This window comes from Equus przewalskii, chromosome 19 (assembly GCF_037783145.1).
Source record: "Equus przewalskii isolate Varuska chromosome 19, EquPr2, whole genome shotgun sequence".
In the NCBI taxonomy this organism is placed as follows: domain Eukaryota; kingdom Metazoa; phylum Chordata; class Mammalia; order Perissodactyla; family Equidae; genus Equus; species Equus przewalskii.
Window position 1 is genome coordinate 14,105,438 of NC_091849.1, and position 11,231 is coordinate 14,116,668.

Sequence of the window (11,231 nt, forward strand, 5' to 3'; positions counted from 1 at the left end):
GGAAAGAGGTGAGATGGAAGTGAGGAGGATATCTTAGCTTTTACCTTCCTTACCAGGAACAACCCACAGAAATGTTTTAATGAGTGTTTTCCCCCTACCCATCACTATCAGATATGTCTTCTCCTGGATTCCCCAGCAGGTCCAAAGAATTAACCCTTCCCTACCAGAATTCACCCTTCCCTACCAGAATTCACAACATTTCCTCCCCCTACACCCACACACCCACACCCACACACGCGCTTGTGCACATGTGCACTCAAGCTTACTGAGAACACCTCCTTAAACAAGACTTCCCTGGGGGCCCATCTCAGTCTTATGTTACTCAGCACCCAGATTCTTCAGCTTTATTGTTGCTCCCCTGAGAAATCATGAGACTCCCAGCAAATCCTTCACCTCCAAAAGAGAGAAGGAAACTGAACAGCAGCGGTTAAGTGTGACATCTGGGTCCAATTGCCAGTCAGGAACACTTAGCAAGGCTCCAGGTGTGAGCAGGAACAATGCTAGTTTTCTGGGAAATTATAAGAGCCCAGTGTAAGATATCCATGTCTGATTCTGTCAGACACATCATAAAACCTTGAAACTTATATGCTGATGGTAAATGTCCTTCACAGTTAGTTGTCTCTCCTTTGGGTTTTCGATTGGGCATTTATTGAGGGTAGGAAAAAATATATATTGATGTCCCTGAAGAGAAATAAACGAACACTTCAGACATGATGCCAGACTGTGTGGTCATCACACTGCTGTCCTACATGATTTAATTTGGGCAGTGACGCAGAACTGTCAGGAGTCAGCTCTCGGTGACTCAGTGATGAGAGCTCAGGGGGGCCCTCAACGAGTCACTGTCTGGACGAGGTTTGGCTTTGATGGAATTGGCAGGGACTAAAGGGTGATAGAGGGATGGTCATGTCTGGGAACCAGCTAAGTCATGAGGTGGCAGCCTGCTGGCTAATGGTAACTTGGTCTTCTGACAGAGACGTGGGGCTCGCGGACACGATGAGCCATCTAGGGTGGGGGGTAGGACACATTAGGGGGCCAGAGATGTCACAGGCAATTTGTGAGGGCAGTTGCTTTGAAGGGACTTTCCAAGAAAATGCTTTTCCTTGAAATTCTGAGCTCACTTAGAGCTGTGAGTGATCAGTTATCAGAGTCCTCTGCCCGGAGGATGGCAGGGGATGGCGATGAACACCCTACTTGGAGGAAACCAAGGGCAGTGGACTTGGGTGAAGAAATGCTGTGCTTGGTAGCTGGGAAGGAATTTGCTTCCTCCTGAAGAGCAATAGGGTGAGGTCTACGACTGATCAAAGTGATGTGACACTGCGATTGTGTTCTCAGGGTGTTGTCCGAATCTTTTCTTAATTTGGGTTTGTGTGAATTTCCATCCTGGCCATCCGTTACATGAAGAGAGTTTGTTTCAAAGCCAGACTCGACAAAATGCCTGGGATATGCACCTTAGCCACTGGACATGGTAAAATGCTGTGTTGGCGCCTACGGAAGAAGATGCTTTCAGAGACTTGGATGAAGTTTCACTTTGAAACGTTGTTTTTAAAATGGCTGGAGAATGATAGATCATCTCAGGGCAAAACTGGAACCTGCTAGTGCAGCTAGCTACTAAGCTGGATTTTGTTCTCAAAGTTAAGGCCCAGAGGTCTTCCTGGTAAGCAACTTAGTGATCCCCAGAGAGAGGTCAAAGCTTTTATCCGAACTGCGAAAATCTCAAAAAAGCAGGATACTAAGTGAGTTCTTTAACTTAAAAATAATGTTTCACGATGTTTAAATAATTTGTCATATGCTTTCTTACCCTCAAAAGGATCTTTAGAAAAATGTGTACTGTCCTTTAACAAATATTTCTGCAAGCCTCACAGGCTTTGTAATTTGGGATAACGTGGGGGAACAGACAGATGTGTGGTCTCTGCCCTCACCAATTTAGCCTGTCCTGGAAGAAGGCGATAATTATAAATGCTACTTAATTCCAAGGCAGAACAGCACTTTCTTCGGTTTTACCGAGGAGACGGCCTCGGCTCACTGAGGTTCCGGGATAATTCTTCACACCCAAAACTGGAGGAAAGAGCTTTGCCTTTCCTATTATATCATCCTATTTCTTAAGCGATTTAGCTTCAATTCGATTATTTTATTAGATAACATTTCATTGTCACACAGAATGTAAGTTCAGGAGAGAATTTGCAGTGTAAAGATAACTAATATCATAGGAATTTATTAAATCTAGACAATTTGCTCCATCTTCTATTTTTTGGTCCATTTCTGTTGTACTAGTTATTTCTGATAAAATAGATTTCTCGTTTCCATTACACATAATTGCAGTGGCACTAAAACTTGGAAGGCATGATTTAGCTTCTCAAGTCCATCCTTCTGTCTGACACGTTGCCCATCCCCCAAGTATCCTTACAAGGAGGATTCACAAGACCAGATGGTCTCCCTTCCTTCTGTCTACTCAGTGCCCAGCACAATGCCTGGCACACAGTTGCTTGAGAAATGTTGAATAAATTAATGATTGGTTTCAATATTGCTTTAACGAAAGAAGTCCCTATGCTTTCCTTGTTTCTTCAAATAGAACATGATCTTAAATTACACGAACTCCACTGATTATTCGCTTGAAACTACACGACCCGTAAAAACCAATGTCAAGGTGAAATATTCTTAATTTTATACATAAAAATTTCAATTAGCCAAGCTAATTAAGGAGGCCGGATTCTCAAATAATTCTCGAAATTAATAGTACCAGAATTGTTATAATAAAGTGTCTTCAAAGACCTTTCCCAAAAGGGATGGTTTGGTTGAGAATGAGTTGAACTGTATATATATAAACATATTTGGGATCATCTTGAACCATGTTTCAACCTGCCTGTTGACTGTGTGTCTTTTATATGGATTTTATTTTCATTCAGAATAAATAGTCAATGTTTTCTGTAATGACAAAATTACAGTTTTCTAACTTTCTCTTTCTACTAGGGGAAAATAAAGGCCTGAGTGCAAAGGCAGCAGCCAAACAAATAGGAGAGCGGAAGGTGAAGAGTTCCAACAGAAGCTGGACAGATAACTTTGGACAGAAGGTAATCAAGTATATTTTGTGGTCTGTCAGGGAGTTCTGTGCTTCAGAGTTGTTTCATATCATTGTGTAATGAACGCTTGAGGATGTACATGGAGTTCTAACTTATCACCACCTGGCTTTGGTCCACCCCAATGTCGTGTTCTCCTTGTCCAACAATGCCTTACTTCCTGTGTATGGTTGACCCACTTGCAAATCCAGAAAAAGGATGCTATCCAGTCCCATGCGTACAGTGATTGACCAGAACTTGTAGCGTCATACTGTGGTTGGTCCCACTCCTGGACTCCTTTTCTACATGGATGGTGGCTCAAGATACTTGATGAAGTTGAAACATCATGTTGTGAGTTCCTTCTAAATCCAAGAATTATTTCCACCACCAGAAGGGAACGCTTGATGAAAGATGGGTCAGAGTCATTCAAAATGACAGGCTGTATTTTGCAGAACCATCTTGTTTTCTCCTTTTATTTATTGCCCAATGAACTGAATGTTCATGGGAAAGAATTTTTAGGCTCCCTAGTATTTGTCTTTGGAATGCATTTTTCTACATATGGCAGCACACAGCATCTGCATAAAGGATTGTAGACAGAAAGCTTTTACTATAATTCTTCATTACAGATATGCGAAAACTGAAGGAGAAAGATCTTAAGTAACTTGTTCAAGGTAATCAGATTAATTAGTAGCCAAATCTAAAACCTAGGACTCAAGCTTCCCGGTATTTCACATAAGCTTTCAAAAGCACATACAGACATTCCAAATCAGATTCCTTTCTCTCTCTCAAGCTCATTCTTGATTTGAGTATCATTTTGTTCTGGAACTAATTACGAATTTACAGTTGAGGCACCAAGCCAAGCCCAATTATTATTGCTTCGGGCTCTATCAGGCTAAATACAGGGAGAGAGTTTCTGACTATGCTCTGTGAAGCCTCCTCAGGAGGCACAGCACAGATGTGTGCTCATGTGAGTGTGTGCAGGGGTGTGTGTGTGGCTCGTGTGTGCATGTGTGCGTGTGTATGGTGGGGGAAGGGCATCTCCTCCAACTTTGAACAAGATTACTTCCTTCTTTACCTACTTACATATTGGGCTTCTGGTAAGATTTTGCTGGGAAAACAACAAAAACTGCCTGTGGTGTCAGGCATTCCTGTCACCCACATCAGCATATCTGGTAAATACCTTCTCCCGAATCCCAGAAGAAAACATTCTAATCGTAGATTATTTTTTGTGGTGTAGAGTCTACATGGCTGACACGGTAATTTTGGCCTTTCTAGTTCACACACTCCTTCGTTATGTAGTGGCTGGTTTTTATTTGTTGGCTCACTTGCTTGTATGTTTAAAGATCAACATGGCTAACAGACATTTTATATATAGATTCATTTTATTGTTTACGTGTTACTGAAAGCCAAAACTTTACAACAGAGCAATATATTGATGTAGAGAATTTATCAGTTTAGGCCACAGGCCTGGATCTTTCAGAAATAACACATCCGATAAAGCCACATCAGGATATTACTTTTGATAATAAATGTACAGACTGGACCATCTCTATGCCCAATCTGTAGATGTGGGTGGGATACCATGGGCATCCCCCTCCCCACCTTTCCACACCCCCAACATGCTTTTTGGGCTGAAAGTAGGTCCTGACTTGGAGGAATAGAAAATGTGGAAAGTGTTAGAATTTAAGCTGTGAATTCAGATAAAAAATGACTTGGTGGCTGTAGCTTATTCTTAAGTAAATAATATACCTGTAGGGATCTGAACATTCTCTCTCTTTTATAGGCCTATGGTTTTGCTGGCCCTGCCTCAAGGCAAACAACCGAGAGAGGTAATACAGAGTTCTTATTAGATGATTTGCAGTAACAAGACAGACTAATTAGCTCTTTCCTAAGAGTTCATTTTGAGGATGGAGAGACCATGAGAGCAGAGAAACCTGACGTGGGGGGAGGGGATGTTCCCGAGGAGGAAGCCCCAACAGAATCCAGTGGTAATATGCAAGAGAGATGCTGAAGACAAACTGAACCTATGTTATGAATTAGAAAGAAGCATAAAGAGCTAAGATTTGGAATCCGAAGCCATTTTGTTCCTGACTTGCTCACTTGTAAATAACCCAACAAAAACATATAGTATATACCATAGATGTCTTAAAGGCAAAGATTGTGTCTTACTAATTTCTGCATATCCAGTGCCTAATACAGAACCTAGCACATTGTAATCACTCCTTAAATGTTGACTGTTTTTGAGTAAGTAAATGAATGCTTAACACTTACGTGCATGTATGTTTCTCTACTAGAGAAAAAGATTCCCTGTTTTTTCAGGTCGATGCATTCCACTGGGTGACATACAAAATCAGATGCCCTTTTTATCCACTATGCATGAAACTGACCATCCTAAACAAAGAAATTGGCCTTCTCTGAATTCTGATGCTCTTAGACAGAAATTGGGATAAATATTTAACCGTGCTTTCCTGTGCCCTCATGGAGCTGTGTGGGATCTTTGAGCCGGCTAATTGAACATTGAGTGTGTAAGTTAAACTACTCATCTCTCAGTAACAGAGGAGGCTAAAGTTAGCACAAAAAGAACATTCTTCTTCTTTACCTCTAACATGAAGTAAAACAAAAACCTGCAAGAGTATTTTGAGATATCAGGTTTATAACGAGCTTTGACATACACATACTAATTTTATAAAGAAGCTTGGACATTTGTACAACTATGCACTCATAAAGTTCTATCAGAAATTCTTTAAAAAACAATGACAACAGCCACACATACATTTTGCAGTTTTTCTGTTTTCCTAATTTATGGAGTTTCCATTCACGGAAAGGGCTAAGTCAGGAAGGAAAAAGTCAACGAATGAAAGGCATTATATTAGCCAAATGAACCAAATCAGAAGAGGAGAACACTATTTGCAATTTAACCAGCCAAGTTAAACATGACCCGATTAGAGCCAATCTTTGGGGACCAAGTTAGTATTAATTGTGCCTTGTTTAACTTGGCCAATTAAAGGCCAAACTCTTTTCTAAATTGGCTATTTTCAAAGCAATCACACCTTTGCACTCAGAATTTTTTTAGCTTACCATTTTTAATTTAGGTATTTGACTGCTTAATGGATGTATGTGTACATAGACCCGTACCTAAATATTTGCACATAATACAAAATTAATACGCATTTGTATTAAGCAGAATAATTGGCTTCTTGTTATAAAAGGCCGTTTAACCAGATCAGGGTCATATATGTTTTTATGTGTCCAATAACTTCCAGCATCTGAAGGAAGGATCTAAGCCGTGAAATATATTGCCTAAGGGAGGATTCCTAGAAAATAACGATTATAACTTGGGAAAAAAGAAACAAAAACCTAAGCAACTAGGGTTTCAATATCTATCAAAAGTAGAGAAGAGAGCTAAATGTTTGTTTTTCTGCTGACCATGAAGTGCATCTTCATTTACTTTGTCACCAGGAGTCAGTCAACATTTAGTGACTGCTCATTCTGTGCAGAGAACTGCTCTTCACTCAATGATTCTGATCAAAGCCCCAGAAATTATCTCTAGTTCAAGAAGCATCTACTCTAAGAAGAAAGCAAGAAGAGATCCAAACTGTGTGGGGCATAAATACAAAGGACTGAAAGCTGGAGTCAGCTACTCAACTTTCTATAGTGGGATAAATATATACATTAGTGTTAAGAATTAGGATTCAGAAAAGGAGAAAAGAAAACAATTGGGTGGAGGAGACTGGCATAGCTCCATGAACTGAGTCTGACACAGTTCCTCAACAAACGTTTTCTGGGGATGTCCAGTAAAGCAGGCACTGGAAAGAAGGGTAAGAGGTGTTACAACTAAAGGAAATGACTGAAAGTTAGCTTTGTAGAGAAAGGAAACAGAAACAGTAGGTGCTCTAAACTAAGGGAAATATATCTTTCCAATGCCTTTAGGAATTAAGGACATCTGTGTTTTTACACAAAGTGTGGATCCACATGCATAGGCTAGAAGAGACACTGATTTTCAAGATCTAAGAACTTTTTCTGCCTAACAGAATGAGCAGTTGCTCAAGAATTTCAATCCCATGTTGTATGCATTACGGTTAATTTTACAATCAGCTTTTCTGCACACACATTCTTTGTGGAGAGGGAAACCTTGACACTGTCACCTGTTTTGATCAATGGAAGGACTTGATTACAGAGAGAGGTAATCTGAGTACAGGGTAAAACTATAGCAAAAGTGAAATTAAAACTACTGACCTGAGGCAACGTGGTGGGGCTTGGTGGGGTGAGCTGGAAGGAGGACTGGATCCTTGGCTTCTAGGAGAAAGAACTCAAGGGCTTCCCTTCTTTTCTTTGCTGTCCTTGGATTGGGCGTGGGGTATAAAGAACTTCACCTTCAATGAGGTGTTACTGTCATCCGTCACATTTGGTGATACTTCCTTGGCAAACGTGGTGGTGGGTGTAATGGGTGGAAGCATTGCATGTTAAAAGATGAGCTTGTCCCTGGTTCAACTCCTCTGAAGTGACCCCTCTCTTACTATCAATTTTAGACATTCTTTCTTCCCCCATGGAGCAGACCCCTGACTGGCCTAAGAAAGCCTGGGGCCAAAGACCTACGCCAGCTTTGTTCAAGTGTTGTCCAGGGTTCTCGCTTAATCTTGGTCCTCTCTGGAAGTTTAGACTGGCCTTTCTTCTGTTCAGAGTGATCCTCAGTCTGAAGGTTTAGGCTTAGGGAGAGAAACAAATAACATCATGACTCTGTCTGCTTTGATTCTAGGCGGAGCTCACTTAGGATCTGGCCCCTCCCAGAGAGGCACATTGGGATTTGGGGGCTAAAATTCCAACTTAAAACAAAGTTTTGCTTAGGTTTGCTTGTCATTTTTCCTTGCATATATTTACTTTTTGGGCCTTGTGGATGGGTAAGACTACTTGAGGACAGAATTTTCATATTGTAAATATTTCTGGCCCAAACACTGTCACAACACCCAAATAAACTATTGCAATGATCATCTTTAATGTCACTCCAATCTGTAATATCCAACAGACATGGGATCTACAGTTGCCTTGTACACTCTGCTGTGAAAGCTCGAGCAAGGTGTTTTTCCAAAAAATTTTATTTTCAATGATAAAGCTAAATGACTAGTTAAAAAAGAACCTTGGACTCATACCATATGACATATTACTTAATCAATATTTGTTTTAACAGACATATATAAAGCCCTTACTATGTGCAAGGTATTGTGAGTGTTGGAGTTACCAAAATCAACAAGTCATATCTCTCTTCAATCTAAGGAGAAGCAGATCCATAAAAAATGGTTCCTAAATACAATCATAAACAGATACATCCAGCAGGCCCACGTCTTGTAACATGAGACAGTCAACACAAGAGATGGCATAGACATGGAGGTCATAGAATTGATTGAAAAGAGAATTAACTTTTTTAAGGAAAAGAATGGAGAAATGAAAAGCTAGTGGTACATAAAGGGAAATAGTGTTGAATGAACACGAGTACTGTCCTTTAACTCTTTCCATTCTAGAAGAATATGAGTGTAGTAATAACAGCTTTATATCCTGATGCATTGACACCCTGAGCCTTGCTGACCCTGGCATGACTGCCCCTCCCAGGGCTAGCCAATTCCTACAGATAGCAAAGGACTAGAAAGCATGTCCTTCATATGCAAACTAACCGATTCAGAGCCCACACCCCCAACCACCTCCTTTATGGGGCTCTCACACTCTGGGCCACTATGCACCTGCCCTAATAATCCTATGTCCAGTACAATGGACTAATCGTTTGTGTCCCCCTGAAATTCTAATCCCAATGTGATGGTGTTTGGAGGGGCCTTTGCGAGGTAGTTAGGTCATAAGAGTGGAGCCCTCATGACTGAAATTAGTGCCCTTAGAAGAAGAGGCCAGAGAGCTAGCTTGCGCTCTCTCTGCTCTGTGAGAATACAATGAGAAGTTGCAGTCTGCAACCTGGAAGACGTTTCTCACCAAAACCTGACCACGCTGGCACTCTGATCTCGGACTTCCAGCCTCTGCAACCATGAGAAAGCAATGCCTGTTGTTTAAGACCCTGTCTATGGTATTCTGCTATAGCAGCCCAAAGTGACTAAGACAGCCAGGTACTAGACAATTAGGGACAGCCCTTATGCTCAGAACCCACTGAAATTACTCAAACTAGCCAATCTTCAGCCAGTTTACCCAGTCTCACTATTTCTTCCCACAGAAACCACAATAAAGGCTTATGCTCACGTTTTCCCTTGGTCCTGCCTCTTAGCTAACCCTTGTGCTTCTCCGTGTGTCCTCCCTTGACCCCCACCCTATGGCATGGCATGCCACCTCCTCCTATCTTTTCAATGGCAGTCGTCTCCTGAGCTGTTGGCCTCACCATGCCTGAATAATAATAAAACATACATTTAAAACAATGAGTTATATGCAAATGGAAGATTGTGAAAGGCCACAGGGAAAGGAAAACACAAGAAATCAAAATCTCAGAAGAGGGGCTGGCCCTGTGGCCTAGTGGCTGTTTGCGCGTTCCGCTTCGGTGGCCCAGGGTTTCACTGGTTCGAACCCTGGGTGCAGACCTAGCATGGCTCATCAGGCCATGCTGGGCAGCGTCCCCTGTGCCACAACTAGGAGGACCCACAACTAAAATATACAACTATGTACTGGGGGGCTTTGGGGAGAAGAAGGGAAAATAAATAAATAAATAAAATCTTAAAAAAAAAATCTCAGAAGAGAGGAAAAGTTTAACAGTGCTGCTGGAGAAGATGTGGGACGGGGGCTGTGCAGGAGGTGCCTGGACAGCACAGCTCCAGTTTCAGCCACTGAGTGAAGGGAAAGACATTTGAAAAATGGAACTTCGGCTACACAGCCAATTTCAGGTTTTGAACTTCTTTACCTGCCTCATAGTTTGTTATATGTCACTTCCTCTTAAGGACGTTTCTATCTCCTAAACTTGTGGTCAGGATGCTGGCAAGAGAGTTGGCAGGCTTATTGGCACTGTATTTCAGGTATTCCTGGGATTGCTAGGATACAGAGGGTGGTGGTGGGCTAGAGAATGGGGCACAGGGGAGGGGAGAAGAATATGCTGGCTTCCCGTCACCTGTCACTGCATTACACTAATGCTATCATCATCTTATGGAAAATCAAATCTAAGCGTGTTACTCTCCTATTGTAAACACTTTGATTTCCACTACTTTAAGATTTGGCATACAAATGCATCTACAATTGAGTTGAAACCTCCCTTTTCAGTACCTTCACTCAGTGGGCCTTATTGAATCTTCAGTTTCATGGGATTTCTCATCACTTCTTGAACAGACCATGCCTTTATAACCAGTGGAGCACTAACACAAGACCAACAGAGAAATGGGAAATTAATCCTTTATTAAAGACAGAAGCCTGTTCACCGACAGGGCAAGGCTCTCTGATGAAAGCATGATTGGAAAACACAGTTTCCTTTCAGGGCTGACTCTGTTGCTCTTTCATCACAAATATGTGACTTACGCCTTACACACTCAGGGGCACTTGCAGAGAGAGAAGAATATGGCTGGTTCTGCAGAGCACATGTCAGATCCCCTTAAGCAACAGCTGCCGGGGCACAGAAAGTGCCCTTCTTTACCTACCCACCGGCAGAAAGAAGAAGACAGAGCTAGAAAGATGAACAGGCTGCTTAAACTGTTTGCCCTGGGGAGGCTGGATGTGCAGGAGGAGTCAGGACTTCCCTACACAACTTTCATTGAGCAGTAACTCTGCCCAGGGCTAAGGCACATCTCAGGGAATGTCAGATTCTGATTCATCACGATGCAGAAGGTATTTGTAAATATAGTCCCCTTTCTCCGTCCCGAATCTGGGAAGAGTGGAAGTACCCTTCTTTTGGGTCAAAGAGTGAAATATGAGAAGAAGGAATGCAGAGTTTCTCCATTATCCTTAACAAGTGAACACAATTTTTTTATATCTATTTTCCCCATTGCTCTCCTCCAGGATGGGAACCATATTATCCGCCAATGCTTAACCCAGCTGGTGGTTAGCAATAATAAATTTACGTTTAGTGAGTCATGAACAAATGAATGAATCCCAGGCAGAGGGGCGAGAATGTGTATAGACTTTTATATTTTTATAATAAAAACCAAAAAATAAGCCATAACGATAAAGATTTTCAAATACCTAATCTCATTAAATCCTCAAATCAACCCT